This window comes from Ostrea edulis, chromosome 3 (assembly GCF_947568905.1).
Source record: "Ostrea edulis chromosome 3, xbOstEdul1.1, whole genome shotgun sequence".
Taxonomy (NCBI): domain Eukaryota; kingdom Metazoa; phylum Mollusca; class Bivalvia; order Ostreida; family Ostreidae; genus Ostrea; species Ostrea edulis.
The window spans coordinates 42,321,383-42,339,406 of record NC_079166.1 but is presented as its reverse complement, the minus strand read 5'-3'; the positions used below and the strand labels follow the sequence as shown (position 1 = coordinate 42,339,406).

General features: G+C 35.1%; 3 protein-coding genes across 13 annotated transcripts in view; 1 reads left to right on the top strand and 2 right to left on the bottom strand.

Annotated features, from left to right (window-relative positions):
- The window catches only part of LOC130053561 (receptor-type tyrosine-protein phosphatase H-like), a 412,921-nt gene that overhangs the window by 142,955 nt on the left and 251,942 nt on the right, over positions 1 to 18,024 (bottom strand). The window lies entirely within an intron of this gene.
- Positions 1 to 18,024, bottom strand: part of LOC125673156 (uncharacterized) — a 271,989-nt gene that overhangs the window by 74,438 nt on the left and 179,527 nt on the right. The gene's annotated exons all lie outside the window — the stretch shown is intronic.
- LOC130053464 (uncharacterized) overlaps positions 1 to 18,024 on the top strand; it is a 114,426-nt gene that overhangs the window by 40,652 nt on the left and 55,750 nt on the right. For 9 of the 11 annotated variants that reach the window (XR_008802047.1, XR_008802046.1, XR_008802048.1 and 6 more), the window contains 3 exons: positions 4,415 to 4,529; positions 10,209 to 10,311; positions 11,748 to 16,150. The gene's annotated coding sequence lies outside the window, so the exon portion shown is untranslated. The remainder of the gene's footprint in view (positions 1 to 4,414; positions 4,530 to 10,208; positions 10,312 to 11,747; positions 16,151 to 18,024) is intronic. The other 2 variants (XR_008802050.1, XR_008802051.1) reach the window with 2 other exon arrangements.

Below are 18,024 nucleotides of genomic sequence, written 5' to 3'. Positions count from 1 at the left end.
TCCGGAAGTGCCTAGTATGGAAGCTCAGTAGGGGTCGAAAATGGAGCTTAAAAAAGTGCCCAATTTTTTTCCACGTTTTAAATCAGAATTTTTAACTCGTAAATATTTTGCTTAGACATATATAACAAAAGTTGTACAGTTTATTGAGATCTTTCGTGCCATATCAAGAAATGGGCCCATGGGCCTCATGGCTCGCCTGAACCATTGAATTTCTGTTACAATGATTAACTTTTTTCTCACGAAACTTTTGATAAGACATGTAGAATAAAAGTTGTTCAGTTTTGCAAGATCTATCTAATGATATCAAAAAATAGACCTCTGGGCGTCATGGCTCGCCTGAACAGTCGGATTTGTATCATAATTAATAACATTAATAACTTTTTTCTCGGGAAACTTTTGACAAGACATGTAGAACAAAAGTTGTTCAGTTTCGCAAGCGTTAACTAACGATGTTAAGAAATTGGCCTGCGGGTCTCATGGCTCACCTGAACAGTTGGGTTATCGTTGCAATCTATGATATTTTTGTCAAGAAACTTTTGATAAGACATCTAGAACAAAAGTTGTTCAGTTTTGCAAGATCTTTTGAACAACATCATGTAAAAGGCGAACAGGCCTCATGGCTCACCTGAACAGTTTGATTAGTGTCACAATCAATAACTTTTTTCTGGAGAAACTTTTGATAAGACATGTAGAACAAAAGTTGTTCAGTTTTGCAAGATCTTTCAAACGATATCAAGAAAAAGGCCCATGGGCCTTATGACTCTCCTTAACAGTCTGATAAATGTTGCAATCAATAACTTTTCTCAAGAAAATTTTGATAGGACATGTAGAACAAAATTTGTTCAGTTTTGCGAGATATATCTAGAATGATATATTAAAAAAAAAGGCCTCCGGGCGACATGACTCGCCTGATCAGTCGATTTTGTATTGCAGTAAATAATATTATTAACTTTTTTCTCGAAAAAGGCTGACCCCTTTCATTAATGGTCGAGAGGGGCAGAGAGTCTTTAATTTATAACACTTAAATGATCAATATTTGTAAAACATTACCGAAGATAAGTTGTACGTCTATACATTATTTTTGTATCATTATTTATGAACGAAAATCTCGGTCAAATTCTTATCTCATCACATCTAAAATTGGACGGAAGACCCACTCATTGCTCGCAACGAGATCGCATCTAGTTTGTATATATATTCTTTATGGCAAGACCTTGTACACAATGGTGTTTGATCTTTTGACATTGGAGTTTGACCTACAGTCAAAACTGCCATAGCAACCCACTGTATTAAGCGACTCACTGTCGTATGTGACCATAAAAAGTCCCCCCCAAGAAGTTGCTCTATATATTGTACCTGTATTAAACGACCACCTGTCTTGATGTGACCAATGACCATGATTTTTAAAACCTTTTCGTGTATTTTCACGAAATTTTACCTTTATTTAACGACTGTACATTTTTCCATTACAACGCGATTAATACTTTTGATTTTGGTTGAGCCGACTATTCTGGGAATTATCGCCCCTACACTTTCGTTTTCAAATGCACGACTATTCTGGGAATTATCGCCCCTAACACTTTCGTTTTATAACGCATAGTTTGGCGGTGATCTTGTTTAGTAGGCCCTCTGAATTAATTTCCAGAATAATGACCAGAACTAGTGGCTCACTTCGAGATGTCCCGAATATTTGACACGTCCGAGTTCAAGACAGTTGCCTGCATTAGTTCAAAGCTTAAAAGATTTGCTGTGCATTTACAATGGATATGTTGATTTATTTAATGTTTCTCAAATTGAATAACATATTCCCAGCATGTATTGTACAAAAGGAGACACAACACTTCATCATTTGCTTTCTTACCACAAGTATTGCATTTTTTAGTTACACTGTACAAGTAGGCTATACATGATTGATTGATTAAATATTGTTTAACGTCCCTGTCGAGAATATTTCACTCATATGGAGACGTCACCAGAGCTGGTGAAGGGCTGCAAAATTTCAGCCTATGCTCGGCGCTTATGGCCTTTGAGCAGGGAGGGATCTTTATCATGCCACACCTGGTGTGACACGGGACCTCGGTTTTTGCAGTCTCATCTGAAGGTCCTTCATTTAGTCGCCTTCTACAACAGGCAAGAGGTACTGAGGACCTATTCTAATCCGAATCCCCACGGGACGGCGATACATAAATACTCTTTACAACAAAGTGTTTATAAGTTTTAGAAAATTTACATGCAGTTCATAAATGAGATTTAAATCTCATGTAAATGTGTAATATGAAATGCATGTTTATCATTTTTAAACAGATTAAATGTAATTTTTGAAGAATAATAAATCATGATACAACACATTGTTTTCTAGATTTTTAACTACAGTGTATTATTAATTTTATTTTACAACTATTAAAACCGTACTTGATATTCTTAATGATAAATTCCAAATAGATGTAGTAATTTTCTCCATTGTACAAATTATTTGCGAAATTTTATCCATTAACTGCGGAAATAGGCAACCTGTATTAAGAGACCGCCTGTCATATGTGACCTTTTTTCCATTCTTCATTGGACAGTCTCTTAATACAGGTTTGACTGTACTTTAAAAAAAAAATCCCTGACCTATTCAATATCTTCTGAACTATTCAAGGTAATTAAGGCTTGCAGACCTTGATGTATTTGTGACCTTGACTTGGAAGTTGTCTACTTTTAATAAGAAAAAATCTTACCTACCAGGGTATTTAATATCTCCTGAAATATTTAAGATAAAGCTTTCATATTCTATATATATAGATTTCATATGGCAAGGTCTTTCATATCATACCATGATATTGTGACCTTGGTCTTATCCAGAACAGCAAGATCAAGTTAGTCATATTGGTGTTGAGGCATCCAGTATCATGTGAATTCATTTTCAGTTATGTTGTGATCTGGCCTTTGGGGCTACAGGGTTCAAAATTAACTTTTTCAAGCACTAGTCCGTTCGGACTAGTCACTATTGATGTTCACTAGTCCGCAAAGCATTTCACTAGTCCGTCCAGTATATCAAAAAATGATCTTCATTTTAATCAAACTAAACACATCACAGTTGCAAACAGTTCAATTTCTGACACCTATAGAAGAAAAAGAGACCACCATATTGAGTTAATCCTTTGATAAACGTCCATAAGTGCGTTCGAGATTGACGTTCCTGTTGTTTTGGTATTCAGACCTTAGAGTCACAGGAGTTCGAAATTTTATCAATAAAGTCAATAAAATTCACTCGATTGACCAAGTCATGAGCTATAGTGTTATGAACTACTGTGTTAGAGTCGCGAATGACGAGAACATGTGCATACAAACGTGCATGTTCTCGGACCACACTACTTGCAATTCTTGCACCTAGAACACGTTCTCGTGATGTGTACTCGGCGTTCGGAATCGGCAGGAATTTGACAATGTGTGCTCGTTCGAAGAACGGCGGTCTCAAACGCACTCCATGTGTTTGGAAGATCAGACTGTCATAGTCATGCAAACACCTGACCATGCAGGTAATCAACCATAAGTTCAAACATCTAAGAGACTCAGACAAATCTTGCTAAAATCTTTACCAATTCAAAATTGATTTCCGGATTTTCACTAGTCCGTACGGACTAGTGCTATAGAGAGTTCACTAGTCCGACATGTTTTCTACTAGTCTCGGACTTACGGACATGAGTTAATTCCTGGGCTATGTTTGGGAAGCAATATGAGGTCAAATTTTTTTATAAGAATAAAGATTGATAAAAGAAATCTTTAAAAAATCACAACACATGAACAATGACAGGGCCAAGATGACATAAGTGAACAATGTGGCCCATGGGCCTCTTATTAATTTCATCTCACTATTTCAGATAGCACACAAACACATGGTAGTAATTAATACTTTAATACTCTCTTTACAAGTGTGTTGGTAGGGAATGATAGAGTTAAGACTTGTACTCTTATATTGAATTTATCCTTGTTTATACTCAGAAGACAGCATGTAATTATTCACAAATATTTTTCATGGGGAAAGAATGCATTTAAATGACATTGAGTGACTAGCTTGGTCCATAAAATTAATAACTTAAAATATTGTTGAAATTTTCTAATTTTGCGATTTTGCAGCAAGAAATTTTTTTCAGTAGTAGTATGCAATGATAACTTTGACATATATTCAGAATCAAACTTACTTGACTTAAATGCAAGTATATATGATAGTGACAAGAAAGGTCTTCATGGTCCAAGGAAAGTACTGAGAAAAGGTCATATAAATGAACAACAAGTTGAGTACATGTACATGAATAACTTATCAAGCAATTTTTTTGGAACCACACTCCTCATGTTTTCTTTCAAGTTGTCAGGTAATTTTACTATAATTCCAGTTTGTGTAGTTACAATTTTAGTTCATATTTAAATTCAGAAACCAAGAAAGGGACTACTAGATGAGGAGAGTGAATGAGGTTCATCAATTGATGTTGATCCTGAAGCCATTAAAGAAATAAGCAGTGAGCTTCATTTTACCTGTAAGCCTAAAAGTAAGCTATTTGTTTAACAATTTCATTTGTTTCATTTTAATTAGCTTGCCTGAGCTAGCTTTTTTAATCGCTCATTGTCTATATAGATCATTCTGTCTGTTGTCCATTGAGAGGTTAATCTGTAATCTTTGCACATTCTCAACTTCTCCAAAACCACTGGGTCAATTTCTACCAAACTTGGTAGAGAGCATCCTTGACTGAAGAAGCTTCAATATTTATGCCCTCCTTTGAAAAAGAGGGAGCATATTGTTTTACACCTGTCTGTCTGTCGGTCGGTCTGTAGACCATGTGTTGTCCGCTCAATATCTTGAGAACCATTCACTTGATGATAAAGATATTTCATATGTGGGTTAGTTATGAGTAGAAGAGGATCCCTATTGTTTTTCAGGTCAAAGGTCAAGGGTCAATCTACTCTGGACATAGGAATATAATGTCCGCTCAATATCTTGAGAACCCTTTGCTTGAAAGACATCAAACTTGGCACACTGGTACATCCTAAGGAGTAGATGACCCCTATTGATTTTGAGGTCATATGGTCAAAGGTCAAGGGTCAAAATGGGCATAGGAATATACTGACCATTCAATGTCTAGAGAACCCTTTGCTTGACAGACATCAAACTTGGTACGCCAGTACATCTTCAGAAGAAGATGACCCCCATTGATTTTGAGGTCACATGGTCAAAGGCCAAGGGTCAAACTGAACATAGGAATATACTGTCCGTTCAATATCTTGAGAATCCTTTGCTTGACAAATATCAAACTTGATACACTGGTACATCTTCAAGAGAAGATGACCCCTATTGATTTTGAGGTCACATGGTCAAAGGTCAAGGGTCAAACTTGACATGGGAATATACTGTCTGCTCAGTATCTTGAGAATCCTTTGCTTGACAAATATCAAACTTGGTACACTGATACGACTTCAGGAGAAGACTACCACTATTGATTTTGAGGTCACATGGTCAAAGGTCAAGGGTTAAACTGTACATAGGAATATACTGTCCGCTCAATATCTTGAGAACCCTTTGCTTGACAGACATCAAACTTGGAACACTGGTACATCTTCAGGAGAAGATGACTACTAATTATTTTAAGGTCACATGGTCAAAAGTCACGGGTCAAATTGGACATAGGAATATACTGTCCGTTCAATATCTTGAGAACCCTTTGCTTGACAGACATCAAACTTGGTACACTGGTACATCTTCAGGAGTTGATGACCCCTATTGATTTTTAGGTCACATGGTCAATCCACTCTTGACATAGGAAGATATTGTGTGCTCAATATTTTGAATTGATGATACTACTCTCAATTAAATGATGTGTGTGTGTATAATCCTTTTCAATTTTGCACCATGGGGGGCATATGTGTTTTACAAAGATCTCTTGTTTATTTTATTTTTCAAAGGAAGGGTCATACCCCCTTTTAAGTGGATATAGTCAAAAATAAGTAAAAATGAGGTAAATCTTCTCAAGAATCGCTGGACTAGAAAACATGAAACTTACATGAAACCTTCCTGATGTAGCATCGATTCAAAGTTGTTCAAGTGATGACCCCAGGGCCACAATAGGGGAACAAGTTTTACTTTCAAATATATACTTATAAAAATACACCAGGGTTTGATATAGATGAAAAGTGGAGGATATGTACAAAGATATCTATTTACTTTAGTTAGTCAGAAAATGGAGTTTTAGTAGAAAGTAATCTGGGAAAAAATTTAAAACCCCTGCTGGATTCGAAATAGCTGCAGAACTGTAGCTCTCTGAAAAATTATTTTGACAGAATAGAGAGCTACAGATCCACCCCTTAGAAAAATCTTCGATTTACGGTGCACAAAAAGCTGTGCATGGTTGAGGCCTTATATCGTTGTATTCTTGTGTTGCTGTCTCATAAATTTAGTAGTAAAAAAAATCTTAACATATTTTCCTACTATACTTGTGTCCAAACATACCTTCAAATATTCATTAAAGCCCCATACGACCCGAAAACTCCCAGCTTCAAATGATTTCATTTGTTGACGTAGCCATGTTAGGTAGCCAGTCAGTTCGAATCCCAGTTCATTTCCATACTTGCACAATAATGTCTAGATGTGAACTAATATCCCCACAAATATTTTAGCTAAATATTTTAGATAGTATATCATCCTAGTTCCTTTAAATAATGATTATTCAAATAGCTAAACTCACGGCAATGCGGCTGTCATTAGTCTGATCCGATCTCCATCCCTGTCACATGGCCACACGAGTGTTAAGAACTTCTGTAGCATTTTCATTAATCAAGAGCTTATTTTACCTTTAGAAAAACTATATTTTTCAATTTCTATAAATTATTCGTTTTGATAATAAATGAAGAACGAATATATAACTTAAAACGAATTTTATGAATATATACCAACACAACAGGGTTCAAATTGACGCGGCTACCTCACATGGCTACGTCAACAAACGAAATCATTTGAAGCTGGGAGTTTTCTGGTCGTATGGGGCTTTAAAGGTCATAGGAGACGGTTTTTAACAATACCTTTTCTCTCCATAATTATCAACTTTATTTCATAGCCTCCTCATAAAAATGCCTTTTTAAGATTAATAACGATATGAACTCTAAGAAATTGAGATGCAAAGTTAGTTGGAATAGAAAATCGTTACCCGATTATCGTTCCTGATTTCCTGAATTTGTGACGTCATAAGAGACCACACTCAGATTTGTGAATCAAAACAGAAGCACACCCATAAACAATTTATTTGCAACTGGGGGAGTTTTTGAATGGGGAACCATAGTTTGTTATACAAGGATATCACTTTGAACTCATAATTAATGCAAATACCAGCCACATCGACGATTTTTCATCGGAGGACGAACAAGAAGATCGATCAAGGTCCTATTTATTACGAATAGGTTGAAATAATACTGACTGGTTAATGATAAATGTATGATAGTTTCAGAGTACATTCTCTGATGACAATAAGAGAAATATAGATAGTTATTACTTGCGCTATTTCTAACCCTTGCAGACACGGTGATGCAGGTTTTTTTCCAGGGGGGGTGGGGGTTGTTGTTGTTGTCAAATTGAAGGCTGACTGACAAAAAAGGTGGGCACCCCTCATCCCCCTTTGGTTTTATGTGTCCAAGTCCCACCCTGACTTGGATATATTTTATAGCCAGATCAGAATTTCCTTTGCACACATCGTGAGCGCCGTATTTTGAATTTATTGATTTTTACAAGTATTGTGTGCAGCTATTTTAGTTTAGCAGGTAAATATAATAATATTAAATATAAATGGCTTTAACATTCTTTTACAATTTTACAACATTCTTTTGTGTATAGCGACATAAAAATAACGGAGCAAATCAAAGATCTTATTTTAATCAGATTGGCTATAAGGGCTCTTTCTTGCGTATAATGGTTGAAACTGCATGGAAGCCAGAGGAAGAACAAATTCTTCGTCTGGACCAGTTATTGAAGTATTTGTCGAAAAATCCGAATGTCCTGACTGTTTTTGTAGGCCATGAGTTATGGACAAGTCAAACAGACAACTTTAGGTAGCCAAAGAATTCAGGTGTGCGGTCCAGAAAAACTAATTCAAACAGAATAAAACTTTCTAAACAGTTTTGGAATATGTTGAGTCATTGTGGGGTGTGGGACGATGATTGGTTCATAAGCTGTACATAGCCAGAAAATCTCCACAGTACGCAGGAACCCCGGTTGGAAACTGTATGTTTGCAGTCATACATCGTCGGATACTGGGTATCCGACGAAGGCAGTCAAACGGATATGTGAAAACTTAGAAAAAAGAATAATCTGCCTAATTTATCAATGGCCAAAGTTCTCATTTACACAAAATAAATTTATCGAGCTTTAATTTTATGTGTTGATTCATTAGATTTAATTATCAACGTTTCGATTAACCTGCACGTCAAGAAAAATGACTACCATGAATTTACAAAAACGTACAGGTAATGCAGGTAACACAGAAAACATCCTGTGTATTTGGGAAGGTATATACAAGCTAGCAGGGTTCCCTTGGGATTGGGGCTTCACACCTGCCTAAAATTAGTCCCGCCCTGAGGAAAACTGACCGGTTGTTCAAAATCCTTGGCCTTTAATTAACGTTATTTTTTGTTTTAAATTTTGACCCCAATAAGGAAACCAACGTGCAAATTAGTGCTTCGTTTGAAGAAGAAGAAAAATCATCCCCCAACTGTTGCATGACTGTAAAAATTGGTTTATTTCACCTAATATAAAAACTTGTAATTTCAATATCGCTCCACCATTTGCTTTGAACATTCTTTTTCAAACAGAAAAGAGTGGGGGGGGGGGGGGGGGGGGGGGGGTCTGATAATGCAACTTTCAACATATAAAGTTAGACCTATTCATCTTCAATTTATTTACATGTACTTATATATTCAGAGAAAAAGATTCTGATCAGAAGAGCTTCATATGACTATTTCATTTCTAAACAAATCAGATCATGTTTATACTAAATTATGAATATCTGCACTACCGTCATCAGTCAACGTTTTGCAGGATTTTCTCATCTTAGCCGTGCTTGCAGTTGGTCTGTAGTCGAAAATAGTTACAACTGCATCTGGTCGAAGATTTAATTTCATAAACCCATTAGTTTTTGCCAAAGTAGAGTATATACAATAATGAAACTGATCCTCATCAACCCCCGTAATCACGTAAAATGATTGTCAAACAACCTCCAGTTCTGTGTTCTCTGTGTAGATTTCACACGTACCAGATCTTTCTAAACGTAGGATCATTTAGACAAAAGTATATATAGAAATACCTGACTTGCTACATTATAGTTGAATGTAATCACATTGAACATTTTGACGGCTAAACCCGCAGTTGTTAGTATAAACAAATACACATTTGCGTCAGGCTGGTCTCTTTTGACGTCATCAAAAAAGGGAGATAAGTCACCTTACTATTTTGATACTTCACACCACAGCAGTATTTGACGGTCTGTAGCGCCGGTTACCTTACGATTTTTTGTGAATGACATATTTACATATGTTAAGTAATTAAAGAAGAATTTAACACATTTTTGTGCAAAACAATTTTTTTTTTGAAAATCGTCTCCTATGACCTTTAATGAATATTTGAAAGTGTGTTTGGACACAAGTATAGTAAGAAAATATGTTGAGAATTTTTTGATACTAAATTTATGAGACAGCAACACAAGAATACAACAATATCAGGCCTCAACCGTGCACAGCTTTTTGTGCGCCGTAAATCGAAGGTTTTTCTAAGGGGCGGATATGTAGCTCTCCGTTCCGTCAAAATATTTTTTCAGAGAGCTACGTTTCTGCAGCTAGTTTCGAACCTGCAGTCTACATACAGATCAGCAAACAGCATGCTAATGCGAGCTAGGCGATGAACTTTGAAATGAATGGACAAAATTTATATTGCTGATAATCATATTTTCACTCATGGTTTGAAAGGAAGTCAACCATTATGACACTGTAGAGTACCCCCTTGAAACCATTACAGTGTTATGAAGAATCAATGGAGAAACTCTAATTTATGTGTAAATTGTATAGAAAAGTCACATTGTACTTTTGCTATATTGGTATGCAAGCAATATTGTGCTGCTTGAAGCATTTGGGAATTTCTTCAAATGAAAATAATCCTTAAAGTTTGTATTGTAAGAAACTGTCTTCTCCACATGCAGGTCAGCGGCACACTTGGACGGAAAAAGAGGACAGACTTGTAACAGTTTTTCACAGAGGAAATAAATGATGGAACACAAAAAGGAAATAAGGGAGCACTAAACAGTAAGAAACTTTTTAATATTAGTTTTTCACATATGAATGAATTTACTTAAATTAAATGATATACAATTTGTTCTTGTTGTTAGGCATAACAAATTACCATATTGACCCTTTCCTCACTTGTAACCAGTGCCCCCCAAATTTAAACATTTCAACTTCAATATGTTTTTGTTGTTTTTAGCGCACCTGAGCCAAAGGCTCAAGTGAGCTTTTCTGATCAAAATTTGTCCGTTGTCTGTTGGCGTCGTTGTAAACTTTTGACATTTTCATCTTCTTCTCAAGAACCACTGGGCCAATTATAAACAAACTTGGCCAAAAACATCTTTGGGTAAAGGGCTTTCAAGTTTGTTCAAATGAAGGGTCATGCCCCCTTCAAAGAGAAGATAATCTCAAAAATAGGGTTGCATCATTTAAAAATCCTTCTCAAGAACCACTGGGCCAAAGGAACTGAAATTTTCATGAAAACTTCCTGACATAGTGCAGATTAAAGTTTCTTCAAATCATGGCCTCCGGGTAGGTTGGGGCCACAATAGGGGATCAAAGTTTTACATTGAAATATATAGGGAAAATCTTTAGAAATCTTCTTTTCAAGATCCAATGAGCCAGAAGAGCTGAAATTCACATGAAAGCTTCCTGACATAGTGCAGATTCAATTTTGTTCAAATCATGGCCCCCAGGGGTAGGTTGGGGTCACAATAGGGGATCAAAGTTTTACATGAGAATAAATAGAAAAAATATTTAAAAATCATCTTCTCAAGAACCAACGAGCCAGAAGAGATGAGGTTTACATGAAAACTTCCCGACATAGTGCAAATTCAAATTTGTTCAATCATGGCCCCCGGGGGTAGGTTGGGGCCTCAGTAGGGAATCAAAGTTTTACATGGGAAATTGGGAATAAATAGAAAAATCTTTAAAAATCATCCTCTCAAGAACCACTGGGACAAAGGAGCTGAGATTTACATGAAAGCTTCCTGACATAGTGCAGATTCAAGTTTGTAAAAATCATGGCCTCAAGGGGTATAGGTTGGGGCCACAATACGGACTAAGGTTTTACATGAAAATATATATGGAAAGTCTTCAGATATGGGCCAAGGTAACTCAGGTGAGCGATGTGGCCCTTTGGCCTCTTGTGTTTTTTGTTTTGGTCAATATTTGTGTCTATCAAAAAATTAGTGATTTTTAGATGATTTTAGTTTTACAACCTGGATTTAAATAAAACTAAAGCAGTGTTAAGATATATGAAAATGGAAGACTAGTTGTGATTTTGGATGAAAAATCGAAGGACAATGCAAGCTGAGATTTTAGATAATATTATTCATAAAAACCTTCATATCATATACTTTATTAGAAATTTAAAGTTATTACAGGTTGTTTATTATGGCATTTCATATTTAGCTGGGAGTATATCAGAGCAAGAACTATTTGCTTTTATTTTACAGTCAAAAATAAAATGAAGAGCTTTATTCAGCAATATCCAGAATTTCTTAAGGACTATGAAGTGTCTAAACAAAAATTCCTGATCAGAGTGAAACTTTTAAACTGCAGAAGAAGGAAAAGAGAGGTGTATTTCCACAATCTTGGAAACATTGCTCAGTAAAAAATTACATTATGGAGTCATCATTTAAAAAGTTGACAAAGTGAACATGTATTTCAGCTCTACATCTACAAGTTTCATGAAAGTTTAAACATGGGGTGTTGTTGGAGTGGTAGTACCTTTGTTCTAAGAAGCAAGTTGATTCAAAGCAGCACACTTTTTATCTAACAAACACAAGAAAACAACTACATGTTAAAAGCATCACAGATATTCTTTATCGCAAAGATCTTAATGGTGACAAAAAATACTTTTTTCTCAGTAGCGTATCTTTCAACAGCAGTCTTAGCAACACATCTACATGCCCTCATTAAGTTTTGTAAAGGTTTGAAATATGGGTGTAGGTGGAGTGGTAGTACCTTTGTTCTACACTGGTCCACACACCACACACACATTTCAGACTCTTACATCCCCTTACACAAACAGCACTATATAAACAGTCTTTTCAGCAAAACAAATGCCAAGCTATTGTATATTTACCCAAAGGAACACAACTTACATTTCCAATTTGTGTATCTGAAACATGTATATCACCATGTCTCCATACAAAACGGCACTATTCTTTTCAGCAACACATTACCACCCAAGTCAATGTATGATGTACTGTTATGACATTGATAATAACTTCCAATGATATACATAGGCTAATGTATACAATTACATATTATATATTCTGGATGATCTAAATCTATAAATCTTTTAATTTATGAAATGTATTCCATTTCTTCTAAAAACATCTACATAATAATTTTTGCATGCTTTTCTACTTTGTACACATTTGTCCAAGTGGTAACAAAGTTATTTAACAAAGGCGAATTGCCTCTACATTTGCAACTATACACAAAGTATTTTAAATAATAATTAATCAAATTGATCATTTCATTTTCTGAGCTACCCAGCAAAAAGTTTTTTTTATCAACAACAATATTTACTGAAAAAAAATCCCTAAACCAGGACTGCACATTCTTGAAAAATAAAACAACATTTTCACAGTCATACACAACATGCTCTATTGATTCCTTTTGTTTTGCACAAAACGAACATAAATCGTTGTCTATTTTCTTTATTTTTAACAAAAATGATTTGTGATTAAAATTTTATGATTTATACGATATTGTACCTCTACATTTGTAGATATTTGTATCCTTTGTAATAGTAAAAACATTTTTATTAATTGTATTCCACTCTTCTTGAGAGATATCAAATTGTATATCCCACTTCTTTTGACCTGTAGGTTTTTCTTCACAATAATTAAAAATTTGGTAGTTTTTTCTTGTTTCTTTTAAAATACATGAAAGGGGCTATATGTAGAGGAATAGTAGGTTCTTGAACTTTTATAAACTGGTTTATTCCATTAACTCTCATTGCTTTCTTCAATGCTTGTCTTAAACCAGAAAATGAGATTTTACTTTATACATTTCCATGAATTGATTATAATTCATGGTATCTCCATTCTCATCTAACAATGAGTTAACTGTATATACATTATTTTCACACCATTCTTTCAGATATAAAGTTTTTCTATTTATACCTTTATGTTTTCATTGTACTATAAAACACTGTTAACCATAAGTTCAGAAGATTTTTTTTCTCAAAAAGAAAATACAAAAATTTCTCACAAAAGATACTACAATAACTATTTTTACAGCAGCACAAAAACATCCTGTAACAAAAGTCATTCAGCAACACATCTACATGCCCTCATTAAGTTTTGTAGATGTTTGAAATCTGGGTGTAGGTGGAGTGGTACAGTATATCCGCAACGTTATTCTTGACATGATAAACAATAGAGCACGATACACGCACGATAGGATAGGATACATGCACGATACGATAGGATACACGCATGATACGATAGGATAAACGCAAAACCTGATAAACGATCTTCACGATAAACCTGATATAAACGCAAAACATGATAAACGATCTTCATGATAAACGGAAAACCTGATAGGAATGTTGTAAATTTAGAAACGAGTTAGACAGAACGAAATTTTGATACCTACAACATAATTACATTATGTTGATAATAATATTGAAGGATTTCAATGTTCATTATATACCTACATTACGGACAATGCAGATTTTTTGTTTTCTGCGTTCTTGCAGTTGGCAAAATCTATAGGTAACTCAGGAAAACCGCGTTCTCATCGCGGGGTGACTATCAGTTACCTGTCCCCGTCGCGGTAACATTTGTTTAAAACATTGATCGATTTTGTACCATATAATTTCTTTCACCCAAGGTCGTACTTTTTATTATTATTATTATTTATGTTTTTTATGCCATCACAGCTAAAATAAAAAAACTAAAATGCATACGGCATTGAATTCATTATTTGATATCTATATGAATTTTCTCAGCCAATGATTCTAAAACTTATATTGTACGTCACCTAATGTTTAATATATAAATTATACAGGGAATTCACTAAATGTAATATAATGTAGTGGTATCATGCTTCCGTAGCTCTCTTATGCTAATGTATATTACCTTGAATATGAAATAAAACCAAGTAATATTTTGTGTGTAGCGAGGAGGGGGTTATTTTGCATCAAGCTCTAAGTTCACGGCTCATTCAACATCTCAAGTTATTTTCATAAAAAAATCAACCGCACTACACCTGTTAGATATTTTTACACTATGAATGATAATTGATAGTCATAAGTAATTGGAACATAGTTATTTGAATTGATATTTTGTTAACAAAACATAAATAAACTGTTTAAAAAGCATAAACAAACCCCCGCTTGTTTTAAATTCACAATTTTGAAACTCTTAGTGTGTAAAAAATTCAAATAATCATCAAAACCAACATAAATTTCCAGTATCTACACGTACGACTATTGGTACATGTGTACATGTACAAAGTAAAAACAAAACAACGATGACAGCGGAATTGTGCCCATTTGAGCAGAATTTTGGGGGATGCAACACCCTTGCACCCTTTTAAAACTTAATCTTCTAATGGGTGAAATACAATGTCTCTGAGAATGTTAGCTGTCAAAACACGGGTGATACACAAAATCAGATATAAGGACGCGCACAAGTTCAGCAATTGCTGTATAAGTAGCATACAAGTGAAAAAAATCGGAAGAAAAAGAACCATTATTAAAATATACATGTATGTGATAAACAATGTAATTTACTGATTTTTCCTTTCAAATCGGAACTCCCTATTTTTCTGTTAGTGTTAATTACCAATAATTGTTTCTAGACAAACAAGTGTTTATGAACTTCAGATGAAGGAGCTTTCAGATTTACTGTCCTCGGTTTTCTTGACAGACCAATGCCTACTTTCCAGACTACTTAGAATTAAATTGTGATAAATTTTCACTCTCTCTGGACAGACAAATACATGTAGCTCTTCTTCTGCCTTAAAATCGACAACTTTATGTCCTCCTTCAAATATACCGTCTTTCCTCAATTCCTAAAAATAGCTTCTTTAACAAAACGAATAAAGGTTTCGGAAAGTATCATACTTTTTCATTAGATTTTATATACGATCCCGATAGTTTCCGAAGCTACACCATAAACGATTTTCACGATAAACGGAAAACCTGATACACGCAAAACACGATAGACCTGATAAATGCAAAACATGATAGAAAACAGAAAACCTGATACACAATAGGATAGGATACACGCACGATACGATAGGATACACGCACGATACGATAGGATACACGCACGATAGAGCATTATAGGAATGTCAAGAATAACGTTGCGGGTACTGTAGTACCTTTGTTCTACACTGGTCCACACACCACACTCACATTCCAGACTCTTATCTAAAACTCATCACATCCCCTTACAGAAACAGCACTATCTAAAATATCTTCTCAGCAACATGACCACTCAAGCTAGGACAGATTTTCACCTTATATACACAAAAAACCCACATTCATGTAATTGTACCCAACACAAGAAAGAACCGAGAAAGATTGAAAAGGTACTATCCTAACCAACCTACATCACCTCGCAGAAACAGTGCTTCATTTATGTCCTGAGGTAAACACGAACTACAGTCACAAGCCTCCAGGAGATGATCATGGACTTCAAGCAGTGACCAGAGTTGACCAAAGACTACATCCACTAATTGCACAGATTTGACCATAGACTACAACAAGAAGTACATAGTAGTTGACCATGAACAACAATCACAAGCAGCCAGTGGAGGAAGGTAAACTATAGCTGGATGGACTACAATGGATGTCTACAATGGACCACCATGGACCTAAAAAAAATAGTCGGTATTTAATTTGTTTTGTATGTTATATGATATATCTGTACAGTGCATACACTGTACATGAAGTACTCGCCTAATGCAATAGTTATACAAGTGTAACCATCAAATCAGCATTTATTCATAATAGAATTCCAGTCTTTTTGTCTATTTTGTCTTTAATCCAGATTATTCTATATATGTAAGAAATGTGATTAAAGCCTGGTTTACGTTAACTACGATGACCGTCCGATTAATTTATGTATGAATGTCCATGAGATTTATAGAGCATTGTAAGAGGCCATGGTGTTCATGTTTACATTAAATATGGACATCTGTTATCATGACATTGTTTGCAGCTCCTCCAAAGAGGTCAGGTTAATCCATACATTGACTATATGGAAATTATTTTAACATTGTGCATTTTATGTAATAGTCTCTGCTAGATATCCACAATTCTCTCTTGGAAATTGTATGGAGCCCTCACGACTCTCGTGCTATAGGCTGTGCGAAGTCAGTTCTTGAAAACTTCCAACCAACAAGACAATAGGTCCTGCCAGTTAGACATACTGCTTACACTGGATATGCAAATTGGATGTAGTTTATTATAAACTATAATGGAATACTGCAAATTATGAGAAAATAAAAATTTCCATGATCAGGGCAATTCTGTGAAATGACCATGGAGAGATTGTGGAATACATTGTACGTCATGTGCACAGGCTATGCACTTACGATTCTTAAAATTTTGAAAACTTTAAACTTAACAATATCATAGAGGCCACAGAGTTCGTAATTCCGGATGAAAATCTCGCATTTGCCACCAGCCATCGCATGGAAACCAGACAGCATTGTATATGGACAGAATCTATGGGAATATCAAAGGACAAATTTATGTAAACCAGGCTTTAGATGTGAATTCATTTTATTGATAGACCATGTATGTTAAACTTCATCAAAAATGTTATGACAAAGACTTTAGGCCATTTGTTACTGCAACGTAGGGAGTTTGTTATAGATGTATTTAATTTCATGTTGGATTAGATATCGTAATTTTTCGTGCCTGGGAGAAAACAACGAAATTGCTTGTTTCACTCTTTTGATAGAGAAATCATGCTTCATAAGAGGTGTTTTAAAGAACCATTAATAAAAATTTTGGTGTAATGAGCTACCTTAAGCATACTTTACCAGTCGTATAACTTTGATACAAAATGGCAGTTAAATTGCTTTTGATATTACATACACAGATAGCATAGGAATCACTGTGCATTATTGGTATATCACTACATTCTTCATACTTGCATGACTACTATGGCTTGTAACCATAAACAAAAACAACTTCCTGTACAATCATTTTTTATGCCCCCCGCCACAACATGGTTGGGGCATATAGTTTACCCTTTTCCGTCCTTCTTTCGGACTTTTTTTTCTAAATGCCTAGAGATATTGAATTGATTTTTAGTGTGCAGGTGTAAATTGATGAGTTACAGATTTAGTTTGAGTTTTGTTCTGGTTCCTAGATTTTTGATGGAGTTGTGCCCCCTTAACTTAGAAAAATTACTCTTACAACCAGTTTTCTGGACTTTTTTATTGCAATTGTTTGTCGTCCATTGTGTGTTAACAATTGAACATTTTTAACTTCTTCTTGGTAACTACCAGTGCAATTCTTTTCAAATTTGGTTTGAAGCGTCTTTGGGACAAGGGGGACATAAATTGTAAATTTCAGGACTCCAGCACCCCTGGGGCCTTAGGGACGGGATAAAAACTGCCCAAATTGACCAATTTAAAAAAAAACTTCTTCTCAAGAACCGCACATGTGTAAGAAAAACTAAATGCATGATGATGTAGAGCAGGAAGGCCTCTACCAAAATTGTAAATTTCATGATCCCCAGGGTAGGGGTT